General features: G+C 47.8%; 1 protein-coding gene across 2 annotated transcripts in view; it reads left to right on the top strand.

Moving 5' to 3' along the window:
* The window catches only part of LOC132379186 (leucine-rich repeat and immunoglobulin-like domain-containing nogo receptor-interacting protein 1), a 569,173-nt gene that overhangs the window by 470,555 nt on the left and 76,882 nt on the right, over positions 1–21,736 (top strand). Inside the window, exon 1 of one of the 2 annotated variants that reach the window (XM_059946861.1) lies at positions 18,882–19,277. The exons of the other annotated variant lie outside the window; for it this stretch is intronic. The gene's annotated coding sequence lies outside the window, so the exon portion shown is untranslated. Of the gene's footprint in view, positions 1–18,881; positions 19,278–21,736 lie in introns of those variants that run through there. 2 annotated transcript variants of the gene reach the window in all.

Here is a 21,736-nt window from a genome sequence, read left to right as displayed (position 1 = left end):
AGATGTTGTTCCTAAAACATTGAGTATGTTTCCTCAGGCTCCTGCTGTCACCAGGTTCGGAGATGGCCCAAGTGCGGAGTGAGAGACACTGAAGCAGGTCGATAGTTCACAGATTTTAATATTAACAGTGTTAAAGGGAAAAGAAAACAATAAATGCTAGATCAAACAGGGCCGTTAACTAAAACACTTGAATGGAAAACGAAGCCGACACTGTGGCTGAAAAGAACAAATACTGCCAGCCTTCAGTCAATTGACTGGACAGTCCAATTTCTCAAGCAAGGCAGAATGCAAACAGGCAGCATGGCATTGCTGTGTCCAAGTCCTGACTAATACCATGATGAAATGAATGGAGTTAAATACTATCACAATGGAATAATTAACTGACACGTGCATATTCACGAGCACAATTGCTGTTTCTACTGCACTGCTGAATCCGTGGTTGTGACAGGGCCCCCTCTCTAGGCGCAGCCCCTGAGGCGCCACAGACCTGTGTGCTAGAAGTCCCCAATCAGTGACTTGTCCAAGATGTCCTTCAGTGATGCTGGTAGATGATTGTCATGGTGTGAACTTCCAGTATTGGAGCCAAAGACTTCCATGTGGAGAGAAACAAGAGCTTATACAGAGGTAGCTGGACCAAGTGACACCGGGAGACAAATCATTCTCAAAATGAGGACCCTCGATTGGAGCTAATCTGGCATCTGCTTCAACAATAAAATTAACACAGAATCCCTGAGCCCATCAAAATAAACTGAAACAGAAAGCACCAGGAAACCACATTACAAACAGCAATTCGCTTGAGAAATAAACAAGGAACTTCTAAACCATTAATAACTGTTGTTAAGCAACAATTAACCAGTTCAGGTGCTTTAAAAACCTCAGAGCCCAGTGCTCTCGGATGCCCTGCCCAGGCCTGAAGTCACTACAGGAACCCCCCCACCCACCACCACCCCACTATAGCTGGCACCTGATGGCCCAGAAAGAGCTGAAAACTCAAGAGGCAGGAATGACTCGGGAGACCTGGGAAACTCGAGGGAGGTGTGGGGAACTCGAGAGGCAGGAATGACTCAGGAGACCTGGGAAACTCGAGGGAGGTGTGGGGAACTCGAGAGGCAGGAATGACTCGGGAGACCTGGGAAACTCGAGGGAGGTGTGGGGAACTCGAGAGGCAGGAATGACTCGGGAGACCTGGGAAACTCGAGGGAGGTGTGGGGAACTCGAGAGGCAGGAATGACTCAGGAGACCTGGGAAACTCGAGGGAGGTGTGGGGAACTCGAGAGGCAGGAATGACTCGGGGACCCAGAAAGACTGAGACCTGGGAACCCCAACAGACTGAGATTAAGCAACCTCAGGCAGACCTAGACGGAGGCTTGGGAGTCCTCGAGATGGGGAGTACATTGAAAAACCCTAAACACATTGAATAAGCCTTGGAAACAATTGGAAAAATAAAAACTGTGGGAACTTAAAGAAAAGTCCTTGGGAACCTTGAAAACATGAAACTTGAAACCTAGAGAAGGAACCTTTTCAAATCTTGTTCAGTGTTTTATCTTTCACAATTTGTTTTTCCACAGACAATTAGGATATACTCTTAACTTTACAGATCAAGACAGCATAGACAGGTTTCTTTCATCGCTAAGCTAGCTGGTCCTCTGTAGGTCTGTTTAATTTGCTACATGAAAGTTCAATTTTCCCAGTCTGTACCATGACTTTCATCAAGAGGTTAAAAATACTCCTGATACGGTTACTTTACCTGAGTATTTGCACACTCCAGCCAGGGATCAGCTTTTGGAGTGGGGCTCTTCCAGAATTTACACTATTGACTTGAGTAATGATTTGTTGAATCAATTGATAAACTTGCTTGAAACACTCATTTGTTACACTGATCTGATCCACGGGACCACAATGCTGGAAACCTGCGTTTCCCAATGACAGTAACGAGGAAGTAGAATGGCCTGGGGGAGGGGATGCTGCTTTCATGTGGACGTAGATGGGCTCAATGGTGGGGAGGGCTTTCCTTATCATTGACTTGTCAGTATCCTCCACTTCTTCAAGTCTTTTCCATTCCTGGGCATTTGGTTTCCAAACCAGGCTGTGATGCTACCAGTCAGGATACTCCTCACTTTGCACCTATAGAAGTTTACCAAAGTTTTAGGTGTCATGCCGAATCTTCACCAGCTTCTAAGGAAGCTCTCGTGCTTTCTTCGTGATGGTATTTACGTGCTGGGCCCAGGGCAGAACCTCTGATGTGATAACCCCAACCCCAAGGAATTTAAAGTTGCTGACCCTCTCCATCTCCATTCCCTAATGGGACTGGCTGATGGACCTCTGGCCTCTTCCTCCTGTAGTCGACAGTCAGCTCTTTGGCTTTGTTGATGCTGAGTGAGAGTTTGTTATTGCAGCACCACTCAACCCAATTTTCAATTTCCGTTCTAAATGTTGATTTGGCACCACCTTCAATTCATCCAACAACAGATGTAAGTGTAGCAGTGGGGCTGTGCTTAGCCTCGCAGGCATAAGTGTAAAGCAAGTAGAACAGGGGCTGAGCACGTGGCCCTGCGCTGCAGCTGTGCTGATGATAATTGTGGAGAGATTGAGGATCCAGTTGCACAAGGAGCTACTGAGGCCTCCCTTTCTCCATTTGCTCACCCAAATAGAGGGGTGTCAGGGAGGGGTAACCACACCGTCCAGGATCACTCGGGTGAACACTCAGCTGAGGTTGGGCTGTGGGCCCAGCTCAGAGTTTGAACCTTGTGTCTCTGGTGTTGATCCACACAGTGCCCTCTCCTCTCCCCTGCCCGCCCTCAATTGTTCCTTCCCCCTGCTCTGCCCCATTCCTCCTCTCTCCTCCCCTTCCCTGCCCTTCCCATTACCCCTCTCCCCTGCCACTTTCTGAAAGGAGTTTGCACATTCTTCCTGTGACTGTGGGGTTTCCTCTGGGTGATCTGGTTTCCACCCACATTCTGAAGATGTACGGGTTAGGGTTAGTAAGCTGTGGGCATGCTTTGGTGGCTGAAACCATAGGGACGTTGTGGGCTGCCCCCAGCACATTCTCGGACAGTGTTGGTCTTTGACACAAACGATGACTTTCACTGTGAGTTTCGATGTTCGTGTAACAAAGCTGATCTTCATCCTGGATCCAGGCGAAGCGAGGTGACAGCCAGATGAGGAGGGGAGAGTGGGAATAGCAACAGAGGCTGGGAGGAGTCCAGTAGGTGAAGGCCTCCGTGGTGTCTGAGTAACAAACCTGAGAGCAAACTAAATCCGGGATGACTTATCCCATCAGGTATTCAATAAATATTCACACAGAGAGGAGAATATCAATAAAATGAATAAACTACTGTGGTTTGGATTTGAATTTTCCAACACGATCAAGATCGACATATTTCTCTGACTATATATTGACACCTCAGTGAATCGATATCGCGGGAATCACAGCTGAGTGTCTGCACAGCTAACCACCACTAACAATCAATGCTCCTCAGTGGATTAGATGGCCTGATGGAGCATGTCCTTCACATCCTGCTGTTCCACCTCCAGGGCCACAACTACTGCCTGCACCCAGTCAGTGCTGATCCCTACCTCACAGAGCACACCACACCAACCTCCATCATCAGGAGCTTCCAGCGGATGTTCTCCCTGCCCTGTCCACCCCTTCCTGCCCAAGCCTTTCAAAGATCAAAGTGAATTTATTATCAAAGTACATACGTGTCACCATGTACAACCCTGAGATTCATTTTCTTGCAGGCAATCACAGTAAATCCAAAGAAACACAATAGAATCAATGAAAGACCACACACAAGATAGACAACCAGTGTGCAAAAGACAACAAACAGTGCAAATACAAGAAGAAATATTAAAATAATAATAATAAATATGAAACCAAGAGATGAAAAGTCCTTGAAAGTGAGTCCACAGGTTGTGGGAACAGTTCAGTGATGGGTTGATTGATGTCAAGTGAAGTTATCCCCTCTGGTTCAAGAGCCTGATGGTTGAGGGGTAATACCTGTCCCTGAACCTGGTGGTGTGGGTCCAGAGGCTCCTCTACCACCTTCCTGATGCAGTAGAGAGAAGAGAGCATGGCCTGAGTAATGGGGTCCCTGATGATGGATGCTGCTTTCCTGCTAAAACGCTCCATGTAGGTGTGCTCAGTGGTGGGGAGGGCCTAACCTGTGATTGATTGGGCAGCATCCACTATTTTTTGTAGGATTTTCCCTTCAAGGGCATTGGTGTTCCCATACCAGGCCATAATGTAACCAGACAATATACTCTCCACCTCACATATTTAGAAATCTGTCGAAATTTCGGATAACATGCCCGAATCTAGGCAAACTTCTGAGAAAGTAGAGGCTTTGCTGTCCTTCTTTGTAATGGCAGTTAGGTACAAACCCAGGATAGATGCTCTGAAATGGTAACACTTGGGAATTTAAATTGCTGTCCCTCACCACCTCTGAATTCCAATCCACATTTGCCTGCTTTTCAATCTGCTCCCCCAATGAGGACTGGCTCAAACCTACAGTTTCCTCCTCCTGAAGTCAATAATCAGCTTCTTGGTTTTGCTGATACTGAGTGAAAGGTTCTTGTTGTGATACAGCTCAGCCAGATTTTCAATCTTTATGCTCCTATATGCTGAGTTGCCACCACCTTTGATTTGGCCAAGAACAATGATGTCACCAGAAAACTTAAATATGGCTTGGAGCTGTGAGGAGGGCAGGGGGCTAAGCACACAGCCCTGTGGTTCACCTGAGCTGATGGAGATCATGGAGGAGGTGCTGTTGCTGATCCAAACTGAAGTGAGAAAATCGAAAATCCAGTTGCTAAAGGAGGATTTGTTGCCTAAATCTTGAAGATTATGGATTAGTTTTGAGAGGATGATAGTTTTGAATGCCGAGCTGTAGTTGATAAAAACATTCTGATGTATGCACCTTCGCCATCCAGCTGTCCCAGGGTTGAGTGAAGAGCCAGTGAGATGGCATCTGCTGTGGACCTGTTGTGCCGGTAGGCAAATTGGAGCAGATCCAAGTTGCTTCTCAGGCAGGAGTTGATATGTTTCATCAGCAACCTCTCAAATCAGTTCATCACAGTGGATGTAAGTGCTCCTCGATGATAGTCACCCCCTGGCCCAAACTCTTCACACCCCCATTCCCTCCTTCCCTGCTGCTCCTTGCTCCCTCCTCCTTGGCCCTGTCCCTTCCTCCCTACCCTGTCCTCTCTTCTCTGCCACTCCCTATCCTCCACCTGAACACTGACTAATGGAGACATGACCCCATCCTGTGTGAATAGTGAGTGCAGCTCAAAGATTTATGTGGAGACTGCTAAACAGTGGGAACATCCAGTAACCCGGCTGTACACCAGAAAAGGGGGTCCTTTGCAGTCAGCTCAGAGTTAGAGTTTTATTAATTCCAATCCACATTTGTCTGCTTTTCAATCTACTCCCTGATTTGTTGGTCCACTCTTATCTGTTCCATAATTGGATATTGTTATCTGCTTCACCACAGTCTACTCCCAGATTGGTTGTGTTCACTATAACCTACTCCCTGATTGGTTGTGTTCACTATAACCTACTCCCTGATTGGTTGTGTCTCACCATAGTCTTCTTCCTGATTGATTGTATTTCACTGCAATCTGCTCCTTGATCGAAGCACCACCATTGCACATCCTCAATATTGTGCTGACCTTCTCTGCCAGACCTGTCCTGCTGACACTGGTAACTGTGTGACCAGTTACCCTACTAACCCGTGTTTACTTGGCTGTGATAAGATGAAAACCAACCCATCATGGCGAGAACATACATCTTCAAAAGACAATGCCTCAGAAAGGCAGAATCCATCATTAAAGACACCCATCACCCAGGGCATGCCCTCTTCTTATTGATACCATCAGGAAGGAGCTAGAGGAGCCTGAAGACTCACACTTTGTGTTTCACAAACAGCTCCACCATCAGGTTTCTGAATGGACATTGATTCCAAGAACACTACCTCTGTCAGCAACACCTCTGCGTCCCTGTGCTCTAACAAGAACAGAAAGCACCAGGGACACTCAGCAATTCTTGGACTTGCTTCTCTCCCTACAGACGTTGCCTGACCAGCTGAGTGATCTCTGATTTCCAGCATCTGCAGTTTTTAGTTCTAACTTTGCTTTATAGCTGAGCGGCACCTGTGGGGAGATGAGCTGTCAATATATCACCGACACAGCCCGACCGACTGAGTTCCTCTGTCAGATTCTTTCTTGCTGCAGATTCCAGTACCTGTCCGCTCTTGACAGCCCCAGTTCTGGATTGTACCACCCCGACGAAGGGTCTCGACCCGAAACGTTGACTGCTGCCCGACCTGCTGAGTTCATCCAGTTTGTTTGTACGTCTTGATTTGACCACAGCATCTGCAGTGTACTTTGTGTTTACTAGATTGTACCACCCTGACAAGGCTGCCTATTCCAATCAAATATCGTTCTTGCAGCCACCACAGAAACAACACGTCAGGATCAGAATCACTAGCGTACGTCATGGAATTTGCTGTCTTGCAGCAGCAGTTCAATGCAGTATAGAATTAAATTTAAAAAACTATAAATAACAATAAGAATAAATAAATACCGTGTGTGTATATGTACACGTAAAATTACAAAAGTAGAACAAAAACAGAGCAAATGAAAGTAGTGAGGAAGTATTCGTGGGTTCATTGTCCATTCAGAAATCTTCAGGCTCCAAGTTTTTGAACATAGAACAGTATAGCCCACTACAGACCATTCATTCCATGATGTTATGCTGGCCCTTTATCCTACTCTATAACCTTTCCCCACAACAGAGCCCTCTATTTTTCTATAATCCGCATGCCTATATAATGGTTTCGTAAGTTCCCCCAATGTACCTGCCTTCATCACCACCCCTGACAGGGTGTTACATACACCGAGTACTCTGTGTAAAAAAACCTACCTCTGACATCTCCCAACATTTCACTTCAATCACTTTAAAATTCCGAAGAAGGGTCTCGGCCTGAAACATTGACTGTTTGTCCCTTTCCTTAGCTGTTGCCTGACCTGCTGATTTGCTCCACCATTTTGTGTGTGTTATCTTAAAGTTATGCCCCTTTGTATTAGCCATTTCCAGACTAGTAAAAATCTCTGGAAGTCCACCCTATTTCTACCTCATTGCCTTGTACATCTCTATCAATAATCCACCTATCCAAAGTTTCTGTCTAATCCTGATACAGGCTCTCGATCTGGTACATGGGAGTTCCTCTCCCACTGGAGATGCTGCTGAACCCTCCAGCAGATTGTCTGGCCCACTCAAAGCTCAAAGTAAATGTATTATCAAAGTATATACAGCGGCATGCAAAGGTTTGGACCCCCCTGGTCAAAATTTCTGTTACTGTGAATAGTTAAGTGAGTAGAAGATGAACTGATCTCCAAAAGTCATAAAATTAAAGATGAAACATTCTTTTCAACATTTTAAGCAAGATTGGTGTATTATTTTTGTTTTGTATAATTTTAGAGTGAAAAAAAGGAAAGGAGCACCATGCAAAAGTTTGGGCAGCCCAGGAGACTTGAGCTCTCAGACAACTTTTACCAAGGTTTCAGACCTTAATTAGCTTGTTAGGGCTATGGCTTGTTCACAGTCATCATTAAGAAAGGCCATGTGATGCAAAGTTCAAAGCTTTATAAATACCCTGACTCTTCAAACCTTGTCCCAACAATCAGCAGCATGGGCTCCTCTAAGCAGCTGCCTAGCACTCTGAAAATTAAAATAAATTGTGCCCACAAAGCAGGAGAAGGCTATAAGAAGATAGCAATGCGTTTTCAGGTAGCCGTTTCCTCAGTTCGTAATGTAATTAAGAAATGGCAGTTAACAGGAATGGTGGAGGTCAAGTTGAGGTCTGGAAGACCAAGAAAACTTTCTGAGAGAACTGCTCGTAGGATTGTAGGATCACTAGAAAGGCAAATCAAAACCCCTGTTTGACTACAAAACACCTTCAGGAAGATTTCGCAGACTCTGGAGTGGTGGTACACTGTTCTACTGTGCAGTGACACCTGCACAAATATGACCTTCATGGAAGAGGCATCAGAAGAAACCCTTTCCTGCGTTCTCACCACCAAATTCAGCGTCAGAAGTTTGCAAAGGAACATCTAAACAAGCCTGATGCATTTTGGAAACAAGATCTGTGGACTGATGAAGTTAAAATAGAACTTTTTGGCTGCAAGGAGCAAAGGTATGTTTGGAGAAAAAAGGGTACAGAATTTCATGAAAAAAACACCTCTCCAACTGTTAAGCACGGGGGTGGATCGATCATGCTTTGGGCCTGTGTTCAGCCAGTGGCACAGGGAACATTTCACTGGTAGAGGGAAGAATAAATTCAATTAAATACCAGCAAATTCTGGAAGCAAACATCACACCGTCTGTAAAAGAGCTGAAGATGAAAAGAGGATGGCTTCTACAACAGGATAATGATCCTAAACTCACCTCAAACTCCACAATGGACTACCTCCAGAGGCGCAAGCTGAAGATTTTGCCATGGCACTCACAGACCCTCACAGTCCTCACATCATTGAAAATCTGTGGATAGACCTCAAAAGAGCATTGTGTGCAAGACGGCCCAAGAATCTCACAGAACTAGAAGAATGGGTGAAAATCCCCCAAACAAGAATGGAAAGATACTTAGCTGACTACAGAAAGTGTTTACAAGCTGTGGTACTTGCCAAAGGGGGTGTTACTAAGTACTGACCATGCAGGCTGCCCAAACTTTTGCTTCGGGCCCTTTTCCTTTTTTGTTATTTTGAAACTGTAAAAGATGGAAATAAAAAAAGTAATCTTGCTTAAAATATTAAAGAAATGTGTCATCTTTAACTTTATGCCGTCTGGAAATCAGGTCATCTTTTACTCGCTTAGCTGTTCACAGTAACAGAAATTTTGACCAGGGGTGCCCAAACTTTTGCATGCCACTGTATGTGTCACCTTAAACTATACTGAGATTCATTTTCTTGCCGACAAGTACTGTAAATACCAAGAAACACAACAGATTCAATGAAAAATTCCACAGAAAAACAAACAACCGATGTGCAAAAGAAAACAAAAAGAAAAAGAAAGTACTAAATAATATTGAGAAGATGAGCTATAGAGTCGTTGGGAGTGAGTCTAGAGGTTGTGGATTCAGTGGTACTCCTCTGTGTTAGCATCCTTCTTGAGATAACACCACCTCAGACATGTCTCATCAGTGCCCTGTGTAGTAAGCTGACTTCCTTAGTTTTGTACTGAATCTGATTACCAATAAATAATCTTCCATAAGACCATAAGATATAGGAGCAGAAGTAGGCCATTCAGCCCATTGAGTCTGCACCACCATTCAGTCATGGTCCGATCCAATTCTTCCAGTCATCCCCACTCCCACTGTCTTCACCCCATACCCTTTGATTCCCTTTGCTTTACTAATGCTTCTGAATTATGAAGCAGCACACCAACTTCTCTTGGGGTTCTGTACTCTCACCATGTTAACAGATAATTTTACAATTTTACCAGACCATGCTCCAACCTTATAACCCTGCCACATTATACACCTCCTTGTGCCCAGAGCAGCAAACCCTCAGGTTGGAGGAGCAACACTTCATATTCCATCTGGGTAGCCTCCAACCTGATGGCACAGGCATTGAGTTCTCCAGCTTCTGTTACTTTATCTCCCTCCCCTTACTACGGTGTTCCACTTGGGCAGCATGGCCATGTACAGGATAGAGCAACTGTGAGATCGGGTTTCCATTTGCGTCCCTGTCTGTTAGGAGTTTCTATGTTCTTCCACGTGCTCCAGTTTCCTCCTACATCCCATAAGTACATACAGATCAGGGTTATTGAGTTGTGGGCATGCTATGTTGGAGCCAGAAGCAGGGTCACATTTGCGGGCTGCCCAGTAGAATCCTCACTGATTTGATTTAATGCCAAAGACGTATTTCACTGTATGTTTTGATGTACATGTGACAAATAAAGTTAACGTTAATCTGAATCAATCTTAATTCTCCATTCCTGCCCCTCTCTTATCCCTTCCCTTCTTCTAATCTGCCCAGCACCTTCCACTGGTTCTCATCCTCCTTCCATAATTCACTGTCCTCTCCTATCAGATTCCTTCTTCTTCAGCCCCTACCCTTTACCCTTTCCACCTATCACCTGCCAGTGGTTTACTCCATCACCCCGACCTCCCAACCTTTCCCCCTCATCTGGTCTCACCTGTCACCTGCCGTGGTTTACTTCATCACCCCGACCTCCCAACCTTTCCCCCTCATCTGGTCTCACCTGTCACCCGCCAGTGGTTTACTTCATCACCCCGACCTCCCAACCTTTCCCCCTCATCTGGTCTCACCTGTCACCCGCCAGTGGTTTACTTCATCACCCCGACCTCCCAACCTTTCCCCCTCATCTGGTCTCACCTGTCACCTGCCAGTGGTTTACTTCATCACCCCGACCTCCCAACCTTTCCCCCTCATCTGGTCTCACCTGTCACCTGCCGTGGTTTACTTCATCACCCCGACCTCCCAACCTTTCCCCCTCATCTGGTCTCACCTGTCACCTGCCGTGGTTTACTTCATCACCCCGACCTCCCAACCTTTCCCCCTCATCTGGTCTCACCTGTCACCTGCCAGTGGTTTACTTCATCACCCCGACCTCCCAACCTTTCCCCCTCATCTGGTCTCACCTATCACCTGCCAGTGGTTTACTTCATCACCCCAACCTCCCAACCTTTCCCCCTCATCTGGTCTCACCTGTCACCTGCCAGTGGTTTACTTCATCACCCCGACCTCCCAACCTTTCCCCCTTATCTGGTCTCACCTGTCACCTGCCAGTGGTTTACTTCATCACCCCGACCTCCCAACCTTTCCCCCTCATCTGGTCTCACCTATCACCTGCCAGTGGTTTACTCCATCACCCCGACCGCCCAACCTTTCCCCCTCATCTGGTCTCACCTGTCACCCGCCAGCTTGCCCTCCTTCCCCTCCCCCATCTTCTTATTCTAGCTTTTGCCCCTTCCTTTCCAGTCCTGAAGAATGTTTTCAGGCCAAAACATGACTGTTTATTCATTTCCATGGATGCTGCCTGACCTGCTCAGTTCCTCCAGCATTTTGTGTGTGTTTCTCTGGATTTCCAGCATCTGCAGACATTCTCATGTTTATAAATCAAAAATTAGTGCAAAAAGAGAGCAAAAGTATTTGATGTTGGTTCATTGTCCATAAAGAAGTTTGACAGTGGCATCATCTCACATTTATCGAGATTAAACTCCCTCAGCCTTTTCTCATTCCAATTCACCAGCACGCCAATGTAACCCTGCGGCCAAATAGTCCCGTCCACTCTGTCAACAGCTCAAGTGGCTTCCATAAACCGAGTAGTCTTGCTTCCTCACAAACAAAGGAAATTCTACAGATGCTGGAAATCCAAAGCAAGACACACGAAATGCTGGAGGAATCCAGCAGGTCAGGCAGCTTCTACAGTATGGAAAAGAGTAAACACTCAATGTTTCAGGAACAGGTTCCATGGAAATGAATAATCAGTCATGCTTCTACAGTACGGAAAAGAGTAAACAGTTGGTGTTCCGGGCTGAGACCCTGCATCAGGACTGGAACAAAGAGATGAGAAGTCCGAGTGAGAAGGTGAGGAGAGTGGAGGAGGAAGAAGTTCAGGGTAGTAGATGAAAACAGGAGGAGGATGAGGGGGTAAAGTAAAGAGCTAGGAAGTCAATTGGTGAGAGAAATAAAGGGATGGAGAAGGGGTGATCTGGTTGGAGAGGACAGAAGGCCATGGAAGAGTGGGAAGGGAGAGGAGCACCAGAGGGAGGCAATGGGCAGGTAAGGAGATAAGGTGAGAGAGGGAAATGGGAATGGGGAATGGTAAAGGAGAAGTGTGGATGGGGGGGGAGTAATTACCAGAAGTTTGAGAAATTGATATTCATGCCATCAGGTTGGAGACTATCCAGACAGAATATTAGGTGTTGCTCCTCCAACCTGAGTGTGGACTATAGAGGAGGCCACAGACTGACATGTTGGAATGGGAATGGGAAGTAGAATTGAAATAGGGTGCCACAGGGAGATCCTGCTTTTCCTGGTGCTCAGCAAAGCAGTCTCCCAATCTACATTTAGTCTCAGAATCAGGTTTATTATCAGCAGCATGTGACATGAAATTTGTTAACTTAGCAGCAGCAGTTCAATGCAATACATAATATAGAAAAGAGACAAAAATAATAAATAAAATAAAAATAATAATAAATAAACAAGTAAATCAATTACAGTATAAGTATATTGTATAGATATAAAAAACAAAAATACTATATATTAAAAAAAGTGTCCATTTAGGAATTGGATGGCAGAGGGGAAGAAGTTGTTCCTGAATTGCTGAGTGTGCGCCTTCAGGCTTCTGTACCTCCTGCCTGATGGTAACAGTGAGAAAAGGACATTCTCTGGGTGCTGGAGATCTTTAATAATGGATGCTGCCTTTCTGAGACACCGCTCCCTGAATATGTCCTGGGTACTTTGTAGGCTAGTGCCCAAGATGGAGCTGACTAGATTTACAACCCTCTGCAGCTTTTTTTGGTCCTGTGCAGTCGCCCCCTCATATCAGACAGTGATCCAGCCTGTCAGAATGCTCTCCATGGTACATCTATAGAAGTTTTTGAATGTATTTGTTGGCATGTCAAATTTCTTCATCTGGCGTTAAGTTCATCTGGTAGTGAAGCATCGCTTTGTAGGAAGTACTGTCTCACATATATATAGGAGGTCACACCGGGAGCACCAGATAAAGTAGATGAGCCCAACGGACTCACAGGACTTATTTACCACCCCAACACCCTCCACATCCTGTACATAATTCTCTAGAACTTCCGCCATCTCCAACAGGATCCCACCACCAAGCATACCCTACCCTCCCTCCTACTTTCCATCTTCCACAGGACTCCCTATGGGTTTCCCTTGTCCATTTGTCCCCCACCACTGATCTCCCTCCTGATCTCCTCCCTCTTTGCAAGTAGAAGAAGTGCCACTCCGGTTCCTACACCTCCTCCCTCAATACCATTCAGGGCTCCAAACAGTCCTTCCAGGTGAGGCGACACTTCACCCATGTGTCTGTCAGGGTCATACATTGTGTCCAGTGCTCCTGGTGTGGCCTTCTGTGAATGATCTTGTTGCACTATAATTGACTGTCAGGTATATGTTGTGTTCATCACTGAATCATGGCTGAAGGATGGTTGTAGCTGGGAACTGAATATCCAAGGTTACACGTTGTATCAGAGGGATAGGAATGGAGGCAGAAAGGGTGGCGTGGCTCTGCTGGTAATGAATGATAACAAATCTCGAACGATGTGACGTAGGATCAGAAGATGTTGAATCCTTGTGGGTTGAGTTGAGAAACTGCAAGGGTAAAGGGACCCTGATGGCAGTTATATACAGGCCTCCCAATGGTAACTGGGATGTGGACAACAAATTACAATGGGAGATAGAAAAGGCATGTCAAAAGGGCAAATTTATGATAGCCATGGGTGATTTCAATATGTGGATCGATTGGGAGACTCTGGTTGGCAATGAATCTCAAGAGAGTGAGTTTGTTGAATGCCTATGAGATGGCTTTTTAGAGCAGTTTGCCATTGAGCCTACAGGGGATCAGCTATACTGGATCAAGTGTTGTGTAATGAACCGGAGGCGATTAGGGAGTTTAAGGTAAAAGAACCCTTAGGAGACAGTGATCACAATATGAGAGAGTTCAACTTGAAATTTGATCAGGAAAAATAAAATCTGATGTAGTTGTATTTCAGTGGAGTAAAGGAAATCAAAGTGGCACGTAAAAGGGGTTGGTCAAAGCAAATTGGAAGGAGATGCTGACAAGGATGACAGTAGAGCAACAATGGTTGAGTTTCTAGGGGAAATGAGGAAGGTGCAGGGTAGATGTATTCCAAAATCAAAGAAATACTCGATTGGCAAAATAGTACAACCGTGGCTGACAAGTGAAGTCAAAATTAATGTAAAAATAAAAGAGAGGGCATATAAAAAAGCAAAAATTAGTGGGAAGACAAGGGATTGGGAGCCTTTTAAAAACCTACAGAGAGCAACTAAAAGAATCATTAGGAAGGAAAAGATGAAACATAAAAGCAAGCTAGCAAACAGTATCAAAGTGGATAGTAAAAGCTTTTTCAAGTGCTTAAAAAATAACAGAAAGATGAGAATGGAAATAGGACCACTAGAAAATGAGCCTGGAGAAATAATAACAAGAGGACAAGGAGACGGCAGATGAACTAAAAGAGCATTTTGCATTGGACTTCACTGTGGAAGACATTAGCAGTGTGCCAGATATGGTAGTGTGAGAGGGAAGAGAAGTGAGTGAAGTTACGATAACAAGGGAGAAGGTGCTCAAAAAGCTGGAAGACTTAAGGGTACATAAGTCTCCCAGACCAGATGAACTGCACCCTAGGGTTCTGAAAGAGGTGGAGATTGTGGAGGATTTATAACGATCTTTCAAAAGTCATTGGACTCTGACATAGAGTCAGAGGACAGGAAAATTGCAAATGTCAGTCTGCTCTTTAAAAAAGGAGAAAGGTAGCAGAAAGAAAATTATGAACCAGTTAGCCTGACCTCAGTGGCTGGGAAGTTGTTGCAGTAAATTGTTAAGGATGAGGTTATGGAGTGCTCGGTGACACAGGACAAAATAGGACAAAGACAGCATGGTTTCCTTAAGGGGAAATCTTGCTTGACGAACTTGTTGAAATTCTTTGAGGAGATTACAAGTAGGATAGATAAAGGGGATGTAGTGGATGTTGTATATTTGGACTTAGAGAAAGCCCTTGACAAGGTGCCACAGAAGTTGCTTACCAACTTAAGATCCATGCCCTTGGTATTACAGTAAAGTTACCGGCAAAGTTAGAGCATTGGCTGATTGGTAGGAGGCAGCGAGTGGGAATAAAAGGATCCTTGTCTGGTTGGCTGCCAGTGACTAGTGGTGTTCCACAGGGGTCGGTGTTGGGACTGCTTCTGTTTATGCTGTATATCAATGATTTAGATGATGGAATAGATGGCTTTGTTGACAAATTTGCAGATGATACGAAGGAGGGGCAGGTAGTGTTGAGGAAACAGCCAGACTGCAGAAGGACAGGTTTGGAGAATGGACAAGAAAGTGGCAAATGAAATACAATGTTGGAAAATGCATAGTCATGCACTTTGGTAGAACAAGTAAATATGCAGACTATTTTCTAACTGGGGAGAAAATCCAAAAATCTAAGATGCAAAGGGATTTGGTGTCCTTGTGCAGAACACCCTGAAGGTTAACTTGCAGGTAGAGTCAGTGGTGAGGAAGGCAAATACAATGTTACCATTTATTTCAAGAGGTCTAGAATACAAGAGCAGGGATGTGATGCTGAGGCTTTATAGGGCACTGGTGAGGCCTCACCTTGAGTATTGTGAACAGTTTTGGGCTCATTTAAGTAAAGATGTGTTGGCATTGGAGAAGATTCTGAGGAAATTCACAAGAATGATTCTGGAAATGAAAGGGTTATTATATGAGGACCATTTGATTTCTCAGGGTCTGTACTTGCTAGAATTTTGAAGGTTGAGAGGGATCTCATTGAAGTCTTTCAAAGGCTGAAAGGCCTAGACAGAACAGATGTGGGAGTCTAGGGCAAGAGGGCACATTGTCAGGGGGCATCCTTTTTAAAATAGAGATGCAGTGAAACTTCTTTAGCCAGAGACTGGTGAATTTATGGAATTTATTACCACAGGCAGCTGTGGAGGCCAGGTCATTGGGTGTATTTAAGGCAGAGATTGATAAGTTCTTGATTGGTAATGACATTAAAGGCTATGGGGAGAAGACTGGGGAGTGAGGCCAAAGATGGAAAAAAAGGATCAGCCATGATTGCATGGTGGAGCAAACTTGATTAGCCAAATGGCCTAATTCTGCTCCCATGTCTTATGGTCTTATATCAGCGAGATCTGATGTAGATTGGGAAAGCCATTCACCAAGCACCTATACTCCATCTGCCAGAAAAAGCAGGATCTCCCAGTGGCAACCCATTTCAGTTCTGCATCCCATTCCCATTCCGACATGTCAGTCCATGGCCTCCTCTACTGCCCTGATGAAACCACACTCAAGTTGGAGAAGCAACACCCCTATATTCTGTCTGGGTAGTCTCCAACCTGATGGCATGAACATCAATTTCTCAAACTTCCAGTAATTGTCCCCCTACCTCTCCACCATTCCCTATTTCCATTTCTCTCTCACCTATCTCCTTACCTGCCCCCTGGTGCGCTTCCCCTTTCCCTTTCTTCCATGGCTTTCTGTCCTCCTTCTCAGATACCCCCTTCTCCAGCCCTTTATCTCTTTTACCAATCAACATCCAATTCTTGACTTCACCCCTCCCCCTCTCTGATTGACCTATCACCTCCATCTTCCTCCCCTCCCACAGCTTCTTACTTTGACTTCTTATCTCTTTGTTCCAGTCTCGACAAAGGGTCTCAGCCCAAAACATCAACAGTTTACTCATTTCCATGGATGCTGAGTTCTCCAGCATTTTGTGTGTGTTAATCTTGCCTCCTACCTCCACAACAGCCAGGGTCCCAGCTAGTGGTACACCACTAGTCACAGGAGTCAAACCACAGAATCAGTCGGGTTTAATATCTCTGACTTACAGTGCCTCACCAGAAGGGTGGTCTGGTAGCAGCAGTACAGTGGACTAAATAAAAAGCATTATAAATTACAATGTAATATATATTTAAATCTAAATAAGTAGCATAAAAGGACAACAAAAAAGTAGTGGGTAGTGCTGGTCTGGTGACTCGTTGTCCGTTCAAACATCTGATGCCATAGGGGAGGAAGCAGTCCCTGAAACCCTGCTGTCATCTTTGCCTCCTACTATCAAGACACAACTTCTAAGCTGTGCACAGTAAGAACCAATAAATAAAAGCTGCTTCTCATGGGAGTGTGTAAAAAACCAGCTGAAAAGGACATCAGGAGCTGCTTCTTCCCACAAAGCTTGGTGAGTATTTGAAAACAGATGCCAGAAGTAGTGGTTCAAGTGGCCATGTTAGCAATGTTTAAAAGAAATTAGCTGAGTTCATGGATAGGTGAGGTTTAGTGCAGTGTGGCAAACATGTGCTTCCTCACTATACCCCTCCCTCAGTCACAATGTGACCCTCCCTCGGTACCACCCTCTCAGTGTGACCCTTCCTCATTGTGGTCCTCTCTCAGTACTGCCTCCCACAGTGTGACTCTCAGTACCACCCCCCCCACAGTGTGACCCTTCCTCAGTACCACCCCCCCACAGTGTGACCCTTCCTCAGTACCATCCCCCTCCCACAGTGTGACCCTCCCTCCGTATTCCCTCCCACAGTGAGACCCTCCCTCAGTACCACCCCCCCCACAGTGTGACCCTCCCTCAGTACCATCCCCCTCCCACAGTGTGACCCTCCCTCAGTACCACCCCCCCACAGTGTGACCCTTCCTCAGTACCACCCCCCCCCCACAGTGTGACCCTCCCTCAGTACCATCCCCCTCCCACAGTGTGACTCTCAGTACCACCCCCCCACACAGTGTGACCCTCCCTCAGTACCACCCCCCCACAGTGTGACCCTTCCTCAGTACCACCCCCCCCACAGTGTGACCCTCCCTCAGTACCATCCCCCTCCCACAGTGTGACCCTCCCTCCGTATTCCCTCCCACAGTGTGACCCTCCCTCAGTACCACCCCCCACAGTGTGACCCTCCCTCAGTACCACCCCCCCACAGTGTGACCCTTCCTCAGTACCACCCCCCCCCACAGTGTGACCCTCCCTCAGTACCATCCCCCTCCCACAGTGTGACCCTCCCTCCGTATTCCCTCCCACAGTGACCCTTCCTCAGTACCACCCCCCCACAGTGTGACCCTCCCTCAGTACCACCCCCCCACAGTGTGACCCTTCCTCAGTACCACCCCCCCCAACAGTGTGACCCTCCCTCAGTACCATCCCCCTCCCACAGTGTGACCCTCCCTCCGTATTCCCTCCCACAGTGTGACCCTCCCTCAGTACCACCCCCCCACAGTGTGACCCTCCCTCAGTACCACCCCCCCCACAGTGTGACCCTTCCTCAGTACCACCCCCCCCACAGTGTGACCCTCCCTCAGTACCGCCCCCCCCCACAGTGTGACCCTTCCTCAGTACCATCCCCCTCCCACAGTGTGACCCTCCCTCAGTACCACCCCCCCACAGTGACCCTCCCTCAGTACCACCCCCCCCACAGTGTGACCCTCCCTCAGTACCACCCCCCCACAGTGACCCTCCATCAGTACCACCCCCCCCACAGTGTGACCCTCCCTCAGTACCATCCCCCTCCCACAGTGTGACCCTCCCTCCGTATTCCCTCCCACAGTGTGACCCTCCCTCAGTACCACCCCCCCACAGTGTGACCCTTCCTCAGTACCGCCCCCCCACAGTGTGACCCTTCCTCAGTACCACCCCCCCACAGTGTGACCCTCCCTCAGTACCATCCCCCTCCCACAGTGTGACCCTCCCTCCGTATTCCCTCCCACAGTGTGACCCTCCCTCAGTACTACCCCCCCACAGTGTGACCCTCCCTCAGTACCACCCCTCCCACAGTGTGACCCTTCCTCAGTACCACCCCCCCCCACAGTGTGACCCTCCCTCAGTACCATCCCCCTCCCACAGTGTGACCCTTCCTCAGTACCACCCCCCCACAGTGTGACCCTTCCTCAGTACTACCCCCCCCCACAGTGTGACCCTCCCTCAGTACCACCCCCCCCACAGTGTGACCCTTCCTCAGTACCACCCCTCCCACAGTCTATGATGCCCCGTGACTCCGAGTGGAAGAAGCGAGAGGGGGCGGGTTTGTTGGGCGAGAATGGAGGGTCTAGGTGTCTCAGAGACACACCCCTATCTGTTCATCCAGAGGCGGGGGGAGTGGTTGTAATGGAGATAATGTTGAGGGAGTTACGGTGTTATACCGGGGTGTGGTTCCCCTCACAGGAAAGCGGCCATCCAAGAGTTAACGGGCTGCTCTTCCTGCGTGTGGATGTCAGTCGGGTTTGAATCGGGAGCTGTGCGCCCCCCTCCTCCCTTCCCATGAAATGTGGGATCTGCAGGCGCTTGTTGCCCCGCCTGCCTCCCTCTCGCTCGCCCTCCCTCCACCTCCCCAGTGCCGGGCCTGCTCGGTGCCCACTGCCGTGCCGTGTGATGTCTGGGGAAGAGGGCAGGGTGCGGACGATCGCCGAGCCTAGCCGAGCACAGGTGCCCAGCGCTGCCTGAGCACCCGGCACACCCAGCCATGATCTAGGCTTTGACAGCCTCGGAACGGTAAGTGTCCTTCGGCGGAGTTGCGCCGGTTTCTCTCACCTTGCCCGCAGCTCGCCGCCAGGAATCACTGCTATCGCTCGAGGGTAACTAGTGTTTGGACTGGTTTTAACACGGGATGGGTGCAGACCCGGAGATTACCCGGCATTCGTGCTAGGATATACCGGGTTACAAAACTGGGTTGGAATTAACGTTTGATATTCCCGTCACATATCAGTGCTGTGAATTCCTGCCTTTAAGCAACTGTGCTTCTGTGCGGTGCTGATGTGGGAGGCAGGCTCTGGTAATGTCGGACAGTGTGTGTGTGTGTGAGAGAGAGAGAGAGAGAGAGCGCTCTAATTCAGCCAGAACGACTGAGCAAAACCGGGGTGCGTGAGTGTGTGTCTATCTGTTGTGTGTGTGTATTTGTCTGTATCTGTGAGTATGTTCCATGTGTGTGTATACATGGGTCTCTGTGTACTCATTGTGTGCATGTGTTTATCTCTGTGAATGTGACTGTCTATGTGTTTGTATATGTGAATGCATGTGTGCGATTGCATGTCTGTGCTCTGTAGGGTGCACAGGTATGCCTGTATGATGGTCTTGTGTGGGGGGGGGGGGGCAATACCCAAGTATATGCATTTTTTGTACACATTCCTGTGCCTGTGAAAGCATACACACACATTTTCATGAATTTTTCCATGTGCTTGTCAGAGTAACTAGGGGGCTATGCAATTTCCTCATTTGAGAGTGTGAAATGGAATGGTGGAGAGGGAGCTTCACTCTGTGTCTGACCCCGGGAGTGTGTGATGGGATACTGGAGGGTGCTTCACTCTGTGTCTGACCCCGGGAGTGTGTGATGGGACGGTGTGGAGGGAGCTTCACTCTGTGTCTGACCCCGGGAGTGTGTGATGAGATACTGGAGGGTGCTTCACTCTGTGTATGACCCCGGGAGTGTGTGATGAGATACTGGAGGGTGCTTCACTCTGTGTATGACCCCAGGAGTGTGTGATGAGATGGTGTGGAGGGAGATTCACTCTGTGTCTGACCCTGGGAGTGTGTGATGGGACGGTGTGGAGGGAGCTTCACTCTGTGTCTGACCCTGGGAGTGTGTGATGGGATACTGGAGGGTGCTTCACTCTGTGTCTGACCCCGGGAGTGTGTGATGGGACGGTGTGGAGGGAGATTCACTCTGTGTCTGACCCTGGGAGTGTGTGATGGGACGGTGTGGAGGGAGCTTCACTCTGTGTCTGACCCCGGGAGTGTGTGATGAGATACTGGAGGGTGCTTCACTCTGTGTATGACCCCGGGAGTGTGTGATGAGATACTGGAGGGTGCTTCACTCTGTGTATGACCCCAGGAGTGTGTGATGAGATGGTGTGGAGGGAGATTCACTCTGTGTCTGACCCTGGGAGTGTGTGATGGGACGGTGTGGAGGGAGCTTCACTCTGTGTCTGACCCTGGGAGTGTGTGATGGGATACTGGAGGGTGCTTCACTCTGTGTCTGACCCCGGGAGTGTGTGATGAGATACTGGAGGGTGCTTCACTCTGTGTCTGACCCCGGGAGTGTGTGATGAGATACTGGAGGGTGCTTCACTCTGTGTCTGACCCCGGGAGTGTGTGATGAGATACTGGAGGGTGCTTCACTCTGTGTATGACCCCGGGAGTGTGTGATGAGATACTGGAGGGTGCTTCACTCTGTGTATGACCCCGGGAGTGTGTGATGAGATGGTGTGGAGGGAGCTTCACTCTGTGTATGACCCCGGGAGTGTGTGATGAGATGGTGTGGAGGGAGATTCACTCTGTGTCTGACCCCGAGAGTGTGTGATGAGACGGTGTGGAGGGAGATTCACTCTGTGTCTGACCCTGGGAGTGTGTGATGGGACGGTGTGGAGGGAGCTTCACTCTGTGTCTGACCCCGGGAGTGTGTGATGGGACGGTGTGGAGGGAGATTCACTCTGTGTCTGACCCTGGGAGTGTGTGATGGGACACTGTGGAGGGAGATTCACTCTATGGCTGACTCCGGGATCCTGTGATGGGACTATGGAGGGAGCTTCACTCTGTGTCAGAACGTGTGTGATAAGATGGTATAAAGGGCGCTTTACACCGTGTCTGACCCCGGGAGTATGAGATGAGATGGTGTGGAGGGAGCTTCACTCTCTGTCTGACCCCGGGAGTGTGTGATGAGATGGTGTGGAGGGAGATTCACTCTGTCTGACTCTGGGACATGAGTGTGTGATGGGACGGTGTAGGGGGAGTTTCACTATATGACAGATCTGTGAGTGTGTGATGGGAGAGTGTAGAGGGAGTCTCACTCTGTGTCTTACCCAGGAGTAGTTGATGTGACAGTCTGGAGGGAGATAACTCTGTGTCTGACCCTGGGAGAGTGTGGAGGGAGCTTCACTCTGTTTCTGACCCTACCAGTGCGTGTGATGAGACTGTGTAGAGGAAGTTTCACTCTGTGTCTGACCCTGGGAGTGTGA

The sequence above is a fragment of the Hypanus sabinus genome, chromosome 21, assembly GCF_030144855.1.
Source record: "Hypanus sabinus isolate sHypSab1 chromosome 21, sHypSab1.hap1, whole genome shotgun sequence".
NCBI lineage: Eukaryota > Metazoa > Chordata > Chondrichthyes > Myliobatiformes > Dasyatidae > Hypanus > Hypanus sabinus.
The sequence above is the reverse complement of the archived record's forward strand: the minus strand, read 5'-3'. Positions and strand labels throughout refer to the sequence as shown.